This window comes from Fukomys damarensis, unplaced genomic scaffold, assembly GCF_012274545.1.
Source record: "Fukomys damarensis isolate Sample0158 unplaced genomic scaffold, DMR_v1.0_HiC HiC_scaffold_2, whole genome shotgun sequence".
Lineage (NCBI taxonomy): Eukaryota > Metazoa > Chordata > Mammalia > Rodentia > Bathyergidae > Fukomys > Fukomys damarensis.
In genome coordinates this window covers 39,679,356-39,697,664 of record NW_022900914.1, presented here as the reverse complement: position 1 = coordinate 39,697,664, position 18,309 = coordinate 39,679,356, and the positions used below count along the sequence as shown (strand labels likewise).

At 33.6% G+C, this 18,309-nt stretch overlaps 1 protein-coding gene across 11 annotated transcripts in view; it reads right to left on the bottom strand.

Annotated features, from left to right (window-relative positions):
- Ehbp1 (EH domain binding protein 1) overlaps positions 1 to 18,309 on the bottom strand; it is a 350,335-nt gene that overhangs the window by 21,435 nt on the left and 310,591 nt on the right. The gene's annotated exons all lie outside the window — the stretch shown is intronic.

Here is an 18,309-nt window from a genome sequence, read left to right as displayed (position 1 = left end):
TTTTTTTTTTTTTTGGTACCAGGGATTGAACTGAGGACCTTGTACTTGCAAGGCAGACATGGTGCTATTGAAATAAATCCCTGGCCCTAAACATTTGTTAAATTAAAAAAAAAAAGTGTGTCAGCCTAAATTTCTCCCTTGACTTACATCTTTAATTTTCCTTACAACTCTAGGTTATTCAAAAGCATGGTGGAAGCTGGTTGTGGTGGTACACTTCTACAATCCCAACACTCTGGAGGCTGAGGCAGGAAGATTCCAAGTTTCAACTCAATCTGGGCAATTTAACAATTTAGCAAGACTGTTTCAAAATAAAAAATAAAAAAGGCTGGAGGTGTAGTTTAGTGTGAAGGCCCTGGGTTCAATCCTTCATATTTAAATAAATAAATAAAATAAAATAAAATAAAGTATCCACTACAGACACAGCCACAAATAGGTCTGTCAAATTTCAGCTCAGACGTCACTAAATGTGTGACAACATCATGCTGGTGTGGAAGAAATATTGGTACTTCACAATTCTTAGCTCTGGCCACCAAGTGGTGCTATTAATTCAGAGTGAACTGGGGTTGGGGATGCAGGACTTTGGGGTGGGTGAGGAATAGAGAAGCAGTTATAACCAATCAGCAAATGCAAGGGACATCCACACATGATATCCGTTACTTTGTTTACTGTGAATTTACATGTTACCTCCCAATGTCATTGGTTTAAAAACAAAGGAGAAAAGTAATTCATATATTCTTATTTTGATGGAAAGCCCTTAGGAAAATAAGATTTATTTTTTTAAAGACGGGGCCTTGCCATATTGTCCAGACTGGCCTCAAACTGCTGGGCTCCAGTAATCCTCTTTCCATATCTTCCTGAGTAACTGGGACTACAGGGATGAGCCACAACACCCAATTTATAAAATAATTGTTTATGTATACATATCTGTACTAAACTTTATGCTCTAAGATTATGATTAATCTTTATGAATTTCTTCTAAATCCCACTAAAACACAAAAATCTTCATCCTACATTCAAACAAAACCATTCAGCTCACGTTAAAAATTAATTAGCAAGGAGGGTGTGGTGGTGCATGTCTGTAATCCCAGTGCTATATCTGGGAGGCCAAGGCAGGAGGATCACAAATCTGAGCCCAGCCTGAGCAGCTTCATGACTTAGAGACCCTGTCTCAAAATTTTAAAAAATGAAAAGGACTTAGGATGTAGCTCAGTGCAAAGGCCCTGGGCTCAATTCCCAGACACACACAAGCACGCAACATCAAACTTTCAAAAACACCTAATGAGCCAGGTATAGTGGCTCATGCCTGTATTCCAGTACTTGGGAAGCTGAGGCAGGAGGAGCACCTTGAATTCAAGGCCAGCCTGGGCTACATGATGAGTTGAAGGCCAGCCTGAAGTGCAGAGCAACACCCTGTCTCAAAAAAAAAAAAATCTAATTAACTTAAAAATTACATATCAACTCAATAGTTTCTCTTTAACTTATATGGTACACTTTTACTGAGGAACAGGAAAGTTCTTTTCAGCACTTAAATGCCTTTCATAAAATTCCAGTGAAGGAAGACATGTGGTGACAGGGAACAGATAAATTGACTATAGATATGCAGTTTTTCTATTCAAAGCACCTAAAGGCCTATCAAAACATGTTAAAAAAAAGAAAAAAGAAAGAGAAAAAAAAAAAACTAATAGAGTTGGGCACAGTGGTGCAAATCTGTAATTCCAGCATTCTGGGAGGCTGAGGTAGGAAGATTTCAAGTTTAAAACCAGTTTAGGCAATACAGCAAGTCACTCGGACCCAGTCTAAAAAAAAAAAAGTTGAAGATGAAGCTCAGCACAAAGGTCTTTAGTTCAATCTCCAGTAACACACACACACACACACACACACACACACACACACACACACACACAAACCTAGTAACTGAAAAAAAGACAGCATAATTTAATGTCCAGTAGAGAAAGAACTGGCAATGATTCCACAACAGAATGAACAGTAATTTGAAAGCAGAACTTTGTAAGCCTGAATAATAACAAAAGAAAGATTCACAGATATATAACTGGGCAATCTATCCCCAAGATGAAGGATCTAACAAGAGTCAGAATGCATCCAGTTGTTTCCATACTTTAATATCTGTATTTCTAATGAAAAATGTTCCTATTTGAAGAAAATGGGTGAAAAGTGTTAAAGAAGAGCTTGCATCTTTGTATAAATAACTGATGTGATTCTAAACTAAGGCAGCAACTCACATACTTACCTTTCTTGCTATCATTCTTTGTCAAATCAAATTGTAAAATTTTGGTTAAGATTGATTAACTTCTCTTAGGACCATGTCAGGATAAAACAGAGGAGGATAAAATGCATTTATAAAGTTTACCCCATCTGATAACCTAAAATAAAAATTTCTCAAAATACTACACATAAGTTCAGTTTATTTCTATGTGTTCCTCACAAAACTCATATAAATAATATACCAATTCAATGAAACTTTATAGGGGGACAGCAAAATTCCTAAGGCTTCCTCTTGGTTATTTATTTAGCAGTAAAAGTTACAGTATTCGTGCAAATATATTTTTAAAAAATCCTATCTATCCAATTATCTACTTATTTGGGGGTTAAAAAACAACCACCAAAGCAACGTTCTAGGCTCATATAAGATTCTCAAACCTTTTCTGTGATTTCTTAGCTGGGGGTGGGAGTAAGGGGTAGACAAGTACTTTTGTATTGAGTGCTCACCCTTTGTGCTCTGTACTTGCATAACTTTTTTTTTTTTTTTTTTTTGGTGGTGGTACTGGGGATTACACTCAGGGCTGTGTGCATGCTAGACAAATGCTTTACCACTGAGCTATTTCCCTAGCCCTTTTAATTTTTAAATTTTCAGGCAAGATCTCACTGAGTTGCCCAGGCTGGCCTCAAATTTTCCAAACTCCCAACTCAGTAACCAGAGCAGATGGAATTATAAGTATGGGCCACCAAACCCAGCTTCTTAAAAACCTTTTGAAATAGCTAATATTTGTCTTTTTAATTTTTAAAAAACAGTTGAGGAAATAGAGCCTCAGAAAGGTTATGTAACTTGTTTAAGACCATTAGATTCTGGCTGGGATCTTCTTGATTTTAAAGTTTATGCTATTAAATCCCAAAGCTATGTGTATTACCTCTCAGCCCTAAGGGTCTCAAATGTGGAGTGTGGATCACCTATATTAGAGTTGCCTAGAGGATGGGCCCCATTCCAGGTACAATGAACCAGAATCTTTTAAGCAGTGTCTAGAAAGCCGTAATTTTTAAAAATAAATTTTCTTTTATTTTATCCTATTCCCTTTGTCAAGCCCCTCCTTTCTCTATGTACAAAAGATTTGCTCCCCTTTTACTTCTATGGAAAGTTGCGATTTTAACAAAATCATCAGTTTTTTTTTTTTTTTTTAATGGAGGTAAAAGTTTGAGAACCACTGTCTTGGAAAAAAGTCACTGAGATTAATTTTTCTTAAAAAAAAAAAAAAGGCGATATTCCATGTATAACATGTTATTTTAGCATTGGCATGATATTACTCAAATTTAATTTCACATTCAGAAGAAAAACATGTTGCTGCCAAATCAGTTCAAATGCCTAAATTTTATTTCATAGATATAGTTGCTGGGAAAGAAAAAAAATATTTTCCTGGAATTTCTTTTTCAAATGTTAAAAATTCTATTCCAATCTAGAATAAGGATATACCACACTTCAGGCAATAGGCATGTTCCAAATTAAAAATTGTGGTGGTATAATCCTTTAGGTTTAAAATTATATTTCAAATTTTCAATTCAAAATTTCTAGTAGTGGAAAATATTTTCTAAATAAATTATTATTAGTAAAAATTACACACTTTTTTCCTGGATAAATGAATTAAAACAAGTCAGCAAATAAAGTCAATATGAATACCTATAGTAAAGAGCTGAAGCATCTAGTGAGTGCCAAGGAAAGAATAAACAAATATAACACAGAACCTTAGTCCTGGTAGGCTGAGTCAGGAAGATAACAAGTTTGAGCCCAACCGGAGCAACTTAGTGAGACACTGTTTCAAAATAAAAAAATAGGGCCGGGGATTTAGCTCAGTGGTTCAGTGGCCTGCCTTGCAAGCACAAGGACCAGAGTTCAATCCCCAGTACCGGAATAAAAAATAAAAAATAAAATAAAGGGATGGGTTGGGGATGTAGCTCACCGAGAAAGCCCTGGGTTTAATCTTTAATACCAAAGTAGAGAGGGAGAAATGAGAGCCTTAGGAAGCTCTCTACATTTTTAGAGAAGTTCCTTTCTAGCACTCCTATAAGCCAATACCTACTGCATAAACTGGAATGATTCAACCATTGAGAGATACTACATCTAGATAAAATTTATATATTTTCTTCCTTAAATGGTCCAAATAATGAAATACAGATAGAAACAGATTTTTAAATTGGCTGAACAAACTGTGAGAGTAAAGAGAACGTGGAAGTATGATAATAATTTTTGTTGTAACTAAAAGAAAAAAAAACATAGAAAAGAATTGTTATCATTTTTTGGGGGTGGTCCTGGAATTGAACTCAGAACCTTGTGCATGCTACACAATTTTAAAATTGAATTTAAAAAGTAAAGAACAAACAGTATAGATACCTTAAAACTTTCTTTTAAAACAAACTTTAAAAACTTTCCTTTTTTTTTTTAAATTTATTTATTTTTTTTGGTACCGGGGATTGAACTCGGGTCTTTGTGCTTGCAAGGCAGGCCGCTGAACCGCTGATCTAAATCCCCGGCTAAAAACTTTCTTTTAAAACACTTTATTCTTTTATTTATACTGTATATCTAGATTATTTTCAATAATCAAATGCCTATCATATAAGTAATACAGAATAAGAAAATGTACAAATGTGAAAAGAGAACAATATTACTCTATTATAGTAACTATTTTATTTAATGGTTGAGGACGATTCCTGGAAGATTTTCATCTTTGGTATCTTTTATTTCAGAGAAGACATTGACAAATTTAAGTATTCAAGAGATCACACAAATAATATCAGCTAACATTTATTGAGCTCTTTCTATGCCATATGCCAGGCACTGTACAAATGCTTAACATAAAGTATAGTCATACCTTGGTAATTGAGTGTTTTGTAACTTGCCCAATTTGGTACTCAATGTATTGTGATGCAAAAATTTTGCCCTAGTATTCTTCACTTGTTTGATACTTGATTTAAAAAAAAAAAAGAAAAGGGCAGAGAGCTGGGAATATAGCTCAGTGTGAAGGTTCTGGGTTCAACATCCAGTGTACACATACATGCACATACATAGACATACACATGTGTCAAAATATTTTACAGTGGATCCTTGACTTATGAACTTAATCGGTTCCTGAGGGCTGGTTGTAATGAAGTCTATACAGCTGAGATCTGAATGTTTACCTGTGTACATGCTATAGATAACAAAAGGCAGATGAATCTTCCATTAACCTAATACACCCTAGTCGTTTGTATATCAGGTTGGTCTATACTGTATGTCATATATTTGTTGAAGAGATGTAAATCTTAAGACATAAAAGACTATAAATGAGCTTCATAACCTTTATGGAACTTAAACGTAGGTTCTTTTGCCCAATTACTATTTTTATTTTTTGTTGCTGTTTTGCAATAGTGGAAATGAAACACAAGGCCTTATGTGTGCTAGCCCCCAATTTTTATGTTTAAAGCCACAGTGTTCTCATTCTATTGCAGTAGAAACTGAGAAAAATGTGAAGCTGAGCTAGTAACTAGGGATAAACATTGCAAATACCAGATAGAATGGGACTCTGGCTATCATTCTTTCAGCCTGGGTCCCAACTCATTACTGACTGGAATCCAGGCTAAGTCAGTGTTTTCAGATGAAGGTATAACCAGGATTAAGCCTTAAAGAAAAGCCTCTTCTGTAATTATCCTAACAGTAAGGGAAGACAGGGGGCTTTGGTACCTAACTGATAAGAACACTGGTGAGAAGACAGAAACTTCTGAGTGTTGGGTATGCCTTGGCTCACTGTTCTATCTAGCTATGGTCCTTGGTAATTAAGGAAGTGGAAAGCTGGCCATGGTGGTACACACCGGTAATTCACACCTGGGAGGCTGATACAGGGAGGAACCACAAGTTCAAGGCCATCCTGGACTATGTGGCAAGAGGGTTTCTCAAAAAACTACTACCAGAAAGAAAAAAAAAAAGCATGTGACAGAATAAAAGTCAGATGTGGTGATGTATATCTGTAATCCTCGCTACTTTGGATACTGAGGCAGGAGGATCACAAATTTAAGGCTAACCCAGGAAATTCAGCAAGACACTGATTCAAATTGAAAAAAAAAAAAAAGAAAAGAAAAGGTTTGGGATGTATTAGTGGTAGATTCTTGTTTAACCTGTTTAGGACCTATGTTTCTCTTGATGCTTTTTTTTTTCTTTTTTTGGTAAACTTTTCTACACATTGAATTAGAATATAACTGATTGCATGCTGTCATATCACTTCTCTCTCTCTTTTTTTTTTTTCCTTGATACAGGGTCTCACTCTGTAATTCAGGCTGGCCTCAAACTCAGCAATCCTTGGGCCTCAGCTCCCGAGTGTAGCATTACAGTGTGTACCACCATACCTGGCAAAGTTATATTGCTTCTTGCAATTAGAAAATGATTTATATTATTTTCCATTCTTGGAGTTAGGTAAGAAAGTAGTCAAAAATCTTTACATAGTTAAAAGCACATAGATACACAAAATAGACCTATAACACCACATTTATCAAAAGCATCTAGCATTTCACTCCCCCAAAAATGGATTCTATCAACTCTTAGAGTCTTTCAAAGGATATGGTTCATTGCTTCTGGAAATTGTGTTTAAAACTCACTTTTGCAGGAAATTTTCAGACATGTTACCTTTTTTTAAAAAAATATATACTGGCTTCTTTATTATGACACAGATTCAATGCTTTACAAATTATCAGCAGTGACTAGAAAAATAGCTAACTCTCTAATACTTTAAAACCTCAACTGTTTATTTTATTTGTATTTATGAAAAATTCCACTGCAGAGACATTATAGCCTTACTTGATCATTTGGTAGCTTCTGTTGTAGAGATCAAATAGAAACATTCTATTCTAATAAACTGTTACGGCGTGAGTTCCCCAAAGCCTCACGTGGTCATAGGTGGGGCTTTCTCAGAGGTGGCCTGATCTAGAGCGTGTGACACTGGGACTGATTTATAGTGCAATGCTAAGATCAAGGGTACTAGAATGAAGGATGTGAGTGATACCTTCCGTAAGTAGCCTGGATAAGACACAAAGGATAGAAAGAGCTGCGATTGTCCCTTGTTGCTTTGCTACCTTCTGCCTGCCATGAACTGTTTCTCCTCTGCAATATCTGCCTACCATGCCACTTTGCCTTGGAGCCTGCAGACTATGGACCGAAACCTCTACAAACTGTAACCTAAATAAACCTTTCCTCCTTTAACTCTGGGTGTCAGGTATTTTCTCTCAGCAGCGAGAAAAGTGAGACATAAACTAAAACTTCATCTTCTACTTTATTAAGTCATGCCATGTTAGGAAAAATTTTCATTAATGACAAATCTACAGTTCTTAATTTCTTTTTAACTACTGTAACTTAAACACCAAAACATATATCTCAGCTTAATGCATACTTTAAATGACATGTTATAATTTCTATGAAAATTGACATATTATATCTAATACAAAGTATAACCTCTATAAAATGGAGACATTTTATTATATGAATCTTAATTCCCATCCATACTTAGAAGAGACATAGAAATCACATTAAATGATAGAAAATATAAAATTGGCAGATCATAAAAAACTGTTGTGTCAGGTGTGGTAGCACCTACCTGTAGTCCCAGTACACTGAGCGGCTGAGGCATGAGGATTGCAAATTTGAGGCCAGCCTGGGCAACTTGGTGACATAGTAAGATCCTATCTCAAAGGGTAAGGGTGAGGCTGAGGATGTAGTTCAGTATGAACCTTGGGTTCAATCCTCAGTACAACAAAACACAAAAACAAAAATGACTGTGATATTTAGAATGGTTTCTTTTGAAAGAAACTTCATTGACTATTGTTATCCAACTTCTTCCTATTACTGTAGGATTTTTTTCCCTTCGTGTTTTAGAAGTATGACTAAATTCTATCTTAAGAGGCATTATTTAAGCTGTATAAATAAGAACAATGTATAAAACTATAATTTTTCAGGATAAGAGAAAATTCATAGAATTATATATAGAAATATCAAATATATGTGTTAAACCTGAGAAACATGGCTAAAATTTTCTCCACACAAAATCTTGAAAGCATTACTAATTTTTTAATCAAATTTTCTTTCTTTTTTTCCTGGTTATTAATTGTATAAATCAGTTTAATGCTATGTTGAAATATCTTAACATATAAAAATATTTAATTTTGGCTTTCATGTTCCCCTTTCTAGATATGAGTACAGTGAGAAATGGAGTTGAGTACTCTCAGTCTTCAAGTAAGTGTAGTGATAGAGGAAGAAATAGTAAAAAATGTTCCTTACAAAAATATAATTAAAATCTCCTAACACCAATCTTTTATTAAAAAACATTTTATAGGATTTACTTAGGCAATGTTAAGTTTGCTATCTACACATAAACAATGAAAATTATAACTTGTCACTTTTTAAATCATCGAATCTAGTGCTGTATATAGATCCTGTTTTAATGTTAATGAATTTATAGACACAAATAGCTAACATCAAGGCTACAGTGAAAAGCAGAACACTTCAAGCATTTAATACAGCTAAAGGGGCAGATTAGAGATCAATAACAAAATCACCTGGTAAAAAGGAAAAAGGTGTTGCATTAAAAGGCTTTTTGCTTTACATGTGAAACAATACTGAGAAACCTGTATTTTAGCACTTGTACTCAACAGGCACTCCAAACTATGCAATGATGAGAACAGAAACCCATCCTTTCTAATAATCTTGTGACAAAAGCTAAAAGACATCATCCCATTAACTAGTGATCTCAACTGCTAATGCGGAGTACTTCCTGGTGCCTTTTATGTAGAATGCTGCTATTAAAAAACCACTAAACATTCACTGTGAACAACACAGAATCATTCATCTTTTATCAGCATCTCTTGTTAGAAGAGTATGAGTGGGGCTGAAGGTGTCATTGATATTATAGAGTGGAAATTAATCAGAAATTTTTCTCATATTTTCCTCATCTCACTAATTTACTTTTGTTCAAATTTCCTCCTGTTAAAAAGTTCATACCCAACCCCCTGTTGTACTCTTTTAAGTTGAGAATATTCAACGAGTGCGTCCACTGAAAAGCACCAGGTCCTAACACAAAAAGCATTAGAAATTCTCATTTAGTTGTCTTTATTTTGCTAGCACCATGTGGTCCTTGAAGATGTAGAAAACACGGGAAGCCAGTAAAGATCAGAGCAAGCTCATTAGCATTCTGACAAAATTGGAGTGGTGGAGATGTATAGTTTGCCTAGTTTGTCGTTTTGAAAGCTACCGGTGTTAAGCTTTCTATTTCATTGTGCCTTTGTCTTTTGGGGGGGTGGGTTCAAAGCAGCAGGGTTATTTGTTAGCCCTAGGTTTGCACAATGCATTGTGGGAACCTTTCTTGCACATTCAGCCCTATATAGTATCATTCCAATTTGAGTCAAAAGTTTTTTTTTCATTATTTGTTAGAAAGGACATGCGTGTGAATCAGTTTACACTGTGTACATCCTTGATGCATTAATTATAGCTTTATCTTTACCTTCTGACTGAATTATAAAACTCTAGAGTCAAAATTCAAATTAGATTATTTTCAATCTGCAAATGCTGCCATTCATTTCAGAATACAACATTAAAATATGAATTTATTTTCTGCTCTTTGTCATAAACAACTAATAAGCATCACATAGGGCTGATTCAGTTCTATTTCTGTAACTGGTGTAGAGGAAAACAGTGGTTTATGTTTTAGGATTATTTAAAGAATAACTCAGAATAAAATAAATTTTTATCTTACTCATTTGAGATTTTCTTCATCGTCTTCTTTTAGTTTTATTTTCTTTTAACTTAAGACTTACTTTGAACAGTTAAATGGGCTACATTAATGCTACTATTCAACATGAATGTTTCCAAGTTGCAATGAAATGGATAAAGGTCTTTGGGGATGAATTTATCTGCTAAATCCTTGTGGTTGCCCTCCTATCTTGGATGATGACCCAAAAGAATGTCAACAGCTCATTTTCCCAGAGAGCTGGAAGGAGTCCCTATGCAAGCCATAATCTGCACATTCTCAAAGAACCATTTCAAGCACTGTATTTCACAAGCTGTTTTAAGTGATTTTTTTTCTCTCATCTCTAGTATCCTAACAGTACTTTGGACATCAGTGCTTCTGAAATGAAGGCTAAACAAAGTTTTACCAGTGATTTCTACATATGACATGTAAATTTTTAGATTTACTTTCAATGTATATTTTAGAAACATAGTCATCTTGTTATAATAATATGCTTAAATGATAGGTATTAAGTGAAATAATGCCTAAAGATTAAGTATTTTTCATCATTCTGAAAAGGTCCTTTTAATTATTATTATTTTGCTTAGAATAAAATCTAATTTATGAGCATAGTCTTTCAGAATTTATAATTATGAAAAGCCCAGAGAAAGCTACAGAGTAGTGGTGAAATATAAATAATCTGATAAAAGTAAATAATATGTAAATAATCTGATAAAAGTAGTTTAACAGGGCTGGGGATGTAGTTTAGTGGCCTGCCTAGCATGCATGAGGTCCTGGGCTTAATCCCCAGCATCACAAACAAAACAAAAAAGCAGTTTAAGAGTAAAAGAATAGACTATTTTTACATAAAACCTATGACATAATAGCATTCGGTTATATCATGTTCTACTTTGTTGTTATAGTAAAAAATTGTGGGAGTAAATAGTAAGTAATCACGGGGGAGTACCTTTTATTATTAACCGTTCATTATATTAGAGGATAAAATGAAAATTTTATATATACATAATTTTAAAGTATTTCTAATTTAAGCTCTAAGCCTCACCCTGACAGCTTAAACTAGATTTCTTCTATAATTAAAAAATTTCATTCTTAAAACAACAAAAACAGAAAGACCTGGCATGAATAACTTTGTGGCTATGATGTAGCTATTTATATATTTTAGGACTTGAAACCTGACTAACTTAAAGCTTAATATTTAGCTGTATACCAACACTGAACAGTTCTGCTAGCTTTAAAGTTACACAAAATGGATGTTACTTCAGTTGCAATGAGGGATTAACTTTATACTCTGAAATATGAATATAGTTACAAAATCATTTATCTCCTTCACTGCATCTTTCTACCAAAGTTTCCTGAATAAAGTAGTCACTTAGACTAGCTATTCAAATTAAGAGAACAATTAGTATTATCAGAGTCTAGCTTTAAAACAAATATTTTAACATTTATTTAGCTGTATGGAAAGTAGGGTATGTCCCTCCTGAACCCTTTTTAAAAATATACTTTCTATGCTGAATTTAGACTTATTAGAAATCATTTTGGTAAGAAATATCCAGATTGCTGAAATATCTTTCTATTAAACATGAAAAGACATAAAAAATCAGGACTTTTTAAAGCTTAATATTTTTAATCTTTAAAGTATTTACACTTTTATTTATAACATTCTCAAAGCCCATAATACAAAGTGGGTTAAAGCACTGTAAGTAAACAAATGCAACATATAACTAGACAAGCTACATACACTAACACAGCTTTTTCACACTACATCTAACTTGAAGCTTCTTCACAAGTGTTCACATTATACTAGTGTTTAAGTTCCTATGACTTAAAGGCCAGATGTTTTTCACAAATGACCAACAATTGTAGTTAGAATAAATTAATGATTGAGTTTTTTAAAGCTTTGATGGAATTAGGCATACTTCTTTTCTCAATGTGCCCATGTGAATGTTTGCCTGTTAAACTTCTTCTTTTTTTTTTTTTTGACAAGTAAGGCCACCCGGCAGAAAACAACTGATGCAAAACCCACAAGTAATCCGTCTGTTTAGTTCAACACTATGGTTAGCCTTAACACTGCCTCTATTATCCAATGGATTTAGAGAAACTTTATTTATTTGCCTCAGTTTTCAATTTTGTTACCCTTGTTAAGGAAGCCTAGAGCTATTCCTATATAAATACATGTGCATACTGTACAATGAAAAATTCTAGAATTTTGATTACCCTAGCGAGTGAAATAGGGGTTGTATACATACGTAGCTTGAAAAATAAGTTAACAGAATCAAGTTGCAGGTTACTAATCCGACTAAGGATGTGAAAGCATATTGCAATGAACCCACAATGTTCATGGTACAAGACTAATGTAATTCTTTGCAAAAATATTTTAACATGATACAAATATCTAAAAGATCCTGAAACAATCTAAGAAATTTACTTTATTACAAAGTCAGTACTAAATTGCTACAGTAAAACTACTGTTTCCTAAAAAAATCCTTTAAAAACATTTTTATCACCAATATAATTCACACTTTTTTAACATTTAGGGTCTAAACTATAACAGGTTTATTGTTTAGAGTTAAGGTGGAATATGAAATTTTTAGCTTATTTAAGAGATCCAAATTAGAGATTTACTTAGTTGTGAATAATACACTATAGCAAATAATCCAATGTAATTCCTCCCCCTTTATTTTCCTGTGCCAAGGCTTCATAAATGCTAGGCAAGTGTTACAGCACTAGCCCTAGACATAATTTTTAAAATACAAATCTGGATTTTTTTTTTTTTCTTACTTGAAATATTTAGGTACTGATTTCTTTTTTTCTTCTTTTTTTGGTACTGGGGATTGAACCCAAAGCCTTTGAGCAGAGCGACATCTTCAGCACCCCCACTTTTTTGTACAAAGTTAAATTGTCCAGTCTGGGCTCAAACTTATCCTCCTGCCTCAGCCTCCCAAGAGTGCTAGGATTACAGGCCTATGCCACCATGCCCAGCTATGTATTGAATTTTAAAAACTGAACTGTTTAGTGGCACAGCTTAGGCAAAGGAAAACACACTGGAATAGGAGTCAGAAAATACCTGCTCTAATTACAGCCTTGAGCCAACTTTTTACTATGATTTCAGTGTTTTCATCAGTAAAAGACCTAGACAAATGATTTCTCACATTCTCCATATATGCAGATATTTATAATTATGTCATAATAGTTGGGTGGGGATGTAGCTCAGTGGCACCACACCTGCCTTGCAAGTGCAAGGTCCTGAATTTGATCCCTGGGACCAGGAAAAAAAAAAAAAAAAGAACTAGGTCCTAGTAATATAGACAAAATAAAAGTGCTATATTGGGATGTTACAAAGTTGTGTTCAAAAGTTGATTCTTAACCTTTCATACTCCATAACTACTTTTAAAAGTGATTAGTTGGGCCAGGGATTTAGCTCAGTGGTTCTGCAGCCTGCCTCATAAGTGCAAGGACCATAGTTCCATCCCCAGTATACAAAAAAGTGATTAGTACAAACTGCACTATATGTATACGTAAGGCCAAACATTCAGTAATAGAACTTCATAACAAAGCACCTTAGAATAAATGAATTCTATAAGGCTTAATGAAGACATTAAAAACATTCCCTGTAAAACTCTTTCTTAGCAGTTGTCCCTGGTTAATGCAATGAGCATTATTGTAGAGCAAAATACATTACTCAGAATGTTATTTACACCCTGACTTAAAGAGGATGAAATTAGCAATGCTACCCATTTGCACTCTTTCTTTTTTAATTCCTTAACTTGTTTTTCCTAGAATCAATGACATTAGCTTCTAGACATACTCAGCTAAGAAAAGTTTCACATAGACTCACAGTTCAGATTTTGATACAGGACATTTTAACTTTAGAAAGGAAGTGAAACAGAAAAATTATGGTAATATTCTACTAGCCAGCACAGAGTAGAAGTTTCCAACTGAAAATGTACCTGGGTTTTACAGTATGTAAGATTCTCTTGAGAATAAAATAAAAACGTGCATTTCAGAATTTTAGCAAGTCAAGTATATTTCTTTTATAAAATTGATTTTCCCATTGGACTAAGCACATCAATACAAAACAAATGAACTACCAAAGTATCCTAATTAACAATTTTGCAAGTGAATACAGACATTAGTGCAACACTGCTGCCATTAAAGTCTATTCCACAGCATATCTGTTTCTGTTAACATTTCAATAGGCCAATTAAATGACCTTTCCCCCTTCAAACTTAATTAAGCTATTTAAACTTCAAATGCTACCTTACCATGTATTTATACGAAATGTACAGAGAGGAAATTAATTTTTTAGTTTTAATGGGCTTATCCACTCAAAACCATTTTAAAAATTAGCTGTCACAGAAGTTCATATAATGTTAATATAGGACACATTTGAATATGAAGTTGGAGAAATTAATCTTTCCAGTCTAACCTGACATTATTTATTATACTTATTTAGGATTTATTACTTTAACAATTTGCAATCCATATAACAGTTTAAAAATTTTATTGTTTGGGCAAACTAAACACTAAAAAACAGTAAGCCAAATTATGGAGAAGAAACAAATAAAAACTCCAAATATAGGAGGAGAAATTTTTCCCCCTTACAAATTTTTTAAAAGTGAAAACAGTGATTTATATAACACTAAATGTTCCAAATTTTGATGATCCCAGCATTAATAGTAAAAAGAATACATTAAACTTTCAAGATTTCATGATGTAATAAGGCATGGACAAGAACAGTAAAAAAATCAAGAGGAAGAAAATAAAACACTAAAACTGAAATCTAACAGTTCTATTTCTACTTTCTGAAATTATTTCCAAACATTTATTGGCACCATGGGAGAGTACAACAAAAGCATGATTTCTGGGAAAAAAAGCCTTCACCCCTTTAGAATGTTAATCTGCCATATCACTTGTTATTCCACCCCAGCATGTACTTTTTGCTCCTATACATAATTAAAAGAACACATTTATTAAGTAGTCTGATCACTGGATATTTTAACTTGTAATTCATGCTAACTAGATAGTCAAAGAAAAATTTATTTAAATTTTCATTTCTTTGTAAAACTTTGTAGATGCTGTTTATCTCATGATTAAGAACAACATATAAAGGATCCCCTCGTCTAATCTGTCTAAAAAATCCCTTTTCATCCAATTCTGGAAGAATGCTTGAAAGGCTCACGCCAAGCATAAGACCACTACACATATGGGGGAGGGGAACTTCTGAGGTTAGCTAATTAAACTGTTTGTCTTCTGAAACATTTAACTGGCTTTAGAAATTATTCTAATTAAGAATGCTAGATGTAGTTTTTAATGTTGCTATTAAAATTAATCATAATCCAAAAATCTCATGCACTGAACTGAATGGAGATGTACTGAATTTCTTTATTTTAGTAATAATTCTGAAAAATATCATCAGTATGCTTTGAATTAAGTAACATGGAGAAACCTTAATATATACTTTGTATTTATGGGGTAAATCAGTACATTTGCTATTTCAGGTACATTGGAACACATGGAGAGAAAAGGAAGAGTACTGGCTGGGAGCCATACTGTACATGGTACTGTAGGATTATAAACTATATTAAAAAGGAAAGTGTATGAATAGGCATGTCCAAAACTATACCACATCTTTACATAAATACATTTAAGAGCTCTCAAATTATGGGTAAATATTTTATACACACACACACTCACACATTTGCTGTGTATCTACCTATCTATGCCACAAAAAGAAGATGGCATGCAATCAGAAATAAGGACTAAAGCAAAAAAGCCAATAAGCAATCTGCTACTTTATAAAAGTACTTTTCCTTCTAAATAATTAAAAGAAACAAATGAATTATGACTGCAACACACACAACAGGCAGCCTCTATTAGAATCAGAAGGGTATTATACTCTAAATACTTTTTCTTCCCTTACTGCTGAAAGATTATACTGGTTATCCCATTAAAGTTGGTAAAATGCCATTCTTGTGTCTTAAAGCTCTAGCACTGGAGGTCAAGAAGTGTATGCTGCTTCTTACAAGGCTAGTGTGGATGTAATCTTCCCAAAGTTACAATAATTAATGTTAAGCTTCTTTAGCAATACGTTTCTGAAAGAACTTGCCTGATAATATACTTAGAGCCTGGCTAGCTGTTTGTGTTTCCGAGCAAGAAGTGTATTCTATGCTACTCACGTACTCCAGCTTAAATCTTTAAAGTAGGATGATGATGATAAGTAGTTTGACTTATAAACAGACATAATATTTAAATATTTAGAAATTATGTAGGAGATTCTGATATATAGAGAGATATAACTTTTAAAAAATTTATTAGTTCTAGGGCCAGGGATTTAGCTAAATGGTGCCGCTGCCTGCGTCGCAAGTACAAGGTCCCAAGTTCGATCCCCAGTAACCCCCCAAAAAAATTATTAGTTCTAAACTAACATATATACTGAATTCCAAGTCTTATATTTGGATATGTAATTAATTTATCAAGAAAAATGGCATATATTCTATTATGACCTTGGGCATTTCATCTATCTATCTATCTATCTATCTATCTATCTATCTATCTATCTGATAGTGAACTGAATCCAGGACCTCCCACTAAGCTATACTCCTAGCCTCTTTAAAAATTTTAAGACAAGGTATTGCTAAATTGCCTAGGGCAACCTCAAATTGGCAATCCTCCTGCCTCAGCCTCTAGTAACTGGGGTTAAAAGTATGTATCAACATGCCTGGACTCAAAACTATCTTTTAACATTATTTGTCTTTTAAAAAAGTCCATTGTGAATAAAAACAGAAAATTTAATTTTTACCTAAGTGTATACAACATAGTAACTTCATGTTTATTTTTTGGAATAGAAAAATGTTAAATTTAAGCAATATTTTTATTGCTTAAATATTTATAGCAATTTATATAAAACCCAGAAAAACTTTGTATTTTTATTACCCTTTTTTCTTATAGTTGTATGGATAAAATAGGAGTAAAAAGATAGGCAAGCAAGAACAGAAAAATAACTAAGAAACTACCTATATAATTAAGAATAAAAGTCATTAACTAGACTCTGTATTTGAATCTGATAAACTGACAGAAAAAGTGGCACAATTTTTATTTTATGTTTAATTTATTCCTTTTCACAAAATATTTGTTCTAGGATTTCAAGGAATGGCAGAGAGTAGAATGATAAGATTTTTAAAAATCAACTTACTTCAAAAGGACAAATGTTTTACTCTGACTGACATTTATGTGCAAAGCACTGTTGAGTCCTCAAGGGAGCCAAAAGATGAATGAAAGATACCATACTGGCCTGGCTAGTCTAAGTAAAACATTTTATGAGCTACTGAGCAGATGTGCACGTGTTAAAATGAAGATTTTTGAGAAGTGTTAGAAGTGAAGGAGAAAATAATTCTGGCTAGTAGGATGATCTAGGAAAGCTTCCTGGAAGCAGTTTTAAATAATGTCAGAACAAGCCAAATTAATTCTCTTATACCCCTATTTAGCTTTTCCTCTAATTATATAAAATAAGCATGAGGGCTCGGGGTGTAGCTCAGTGGCAAAGAGCTTGTCTAGCATATACCAGGCCCTGGAAAAAAGCAATGATAAATTCTGAAATAATTATATTAGTACCTCCCTTATCTTATGGGAGATAAGTTCCAAGACCTCTGGTGACTGAAACTGCTGATGGAACCAAATGCCATATGCAATGCTGTTTTGTTCCCCTATACCTATGGTTCAAGTTAATTTATAAATTAGGCACAATAAGAGATTAACAACCATAACAAAAAATGAAATAACATTATAACAATATGTTCACATATGATTCAAAGACATGTAAATGTGGTACCTCTCTCTCAAAGTGGTTTACTCTTCTTCTAATGATGTGATATAATGCCTACATGCTGAGATAAAGTAAGGTAAGTGATTTAGGTATTGTGAAGTAGTGTTAGGATACTACTTTCTGAGGATACATATTTATGTATTTCAGACCATGGCTGATGATAGGGAACTGAAGTTGTGGGTAAGGGTGACTATACACTATAAAGCTGATTCCTTTTCTTATATGTGAATGGTCCTGCTTCTGTCAAATATAAATAAGAGCAAGACAAGAGAGGGTAATATGCAAAAAAGTAAAGGACTGCTCTTTTTCTCAAGCTAAATGCTGGGCTAAAATCAAACGCAGAGATTCAGGCAGGCTTGGGGGTCTACTGTACTACTATATATGTTTTAAATTATTTTAGGCACGTTGGTATGATCTTGCACATTTCATGAAGCAGGAACTATTAATGTTTTGCTAAATGGTATAAAGCAATGAATACATAGCTGATTGCTTCAAAAA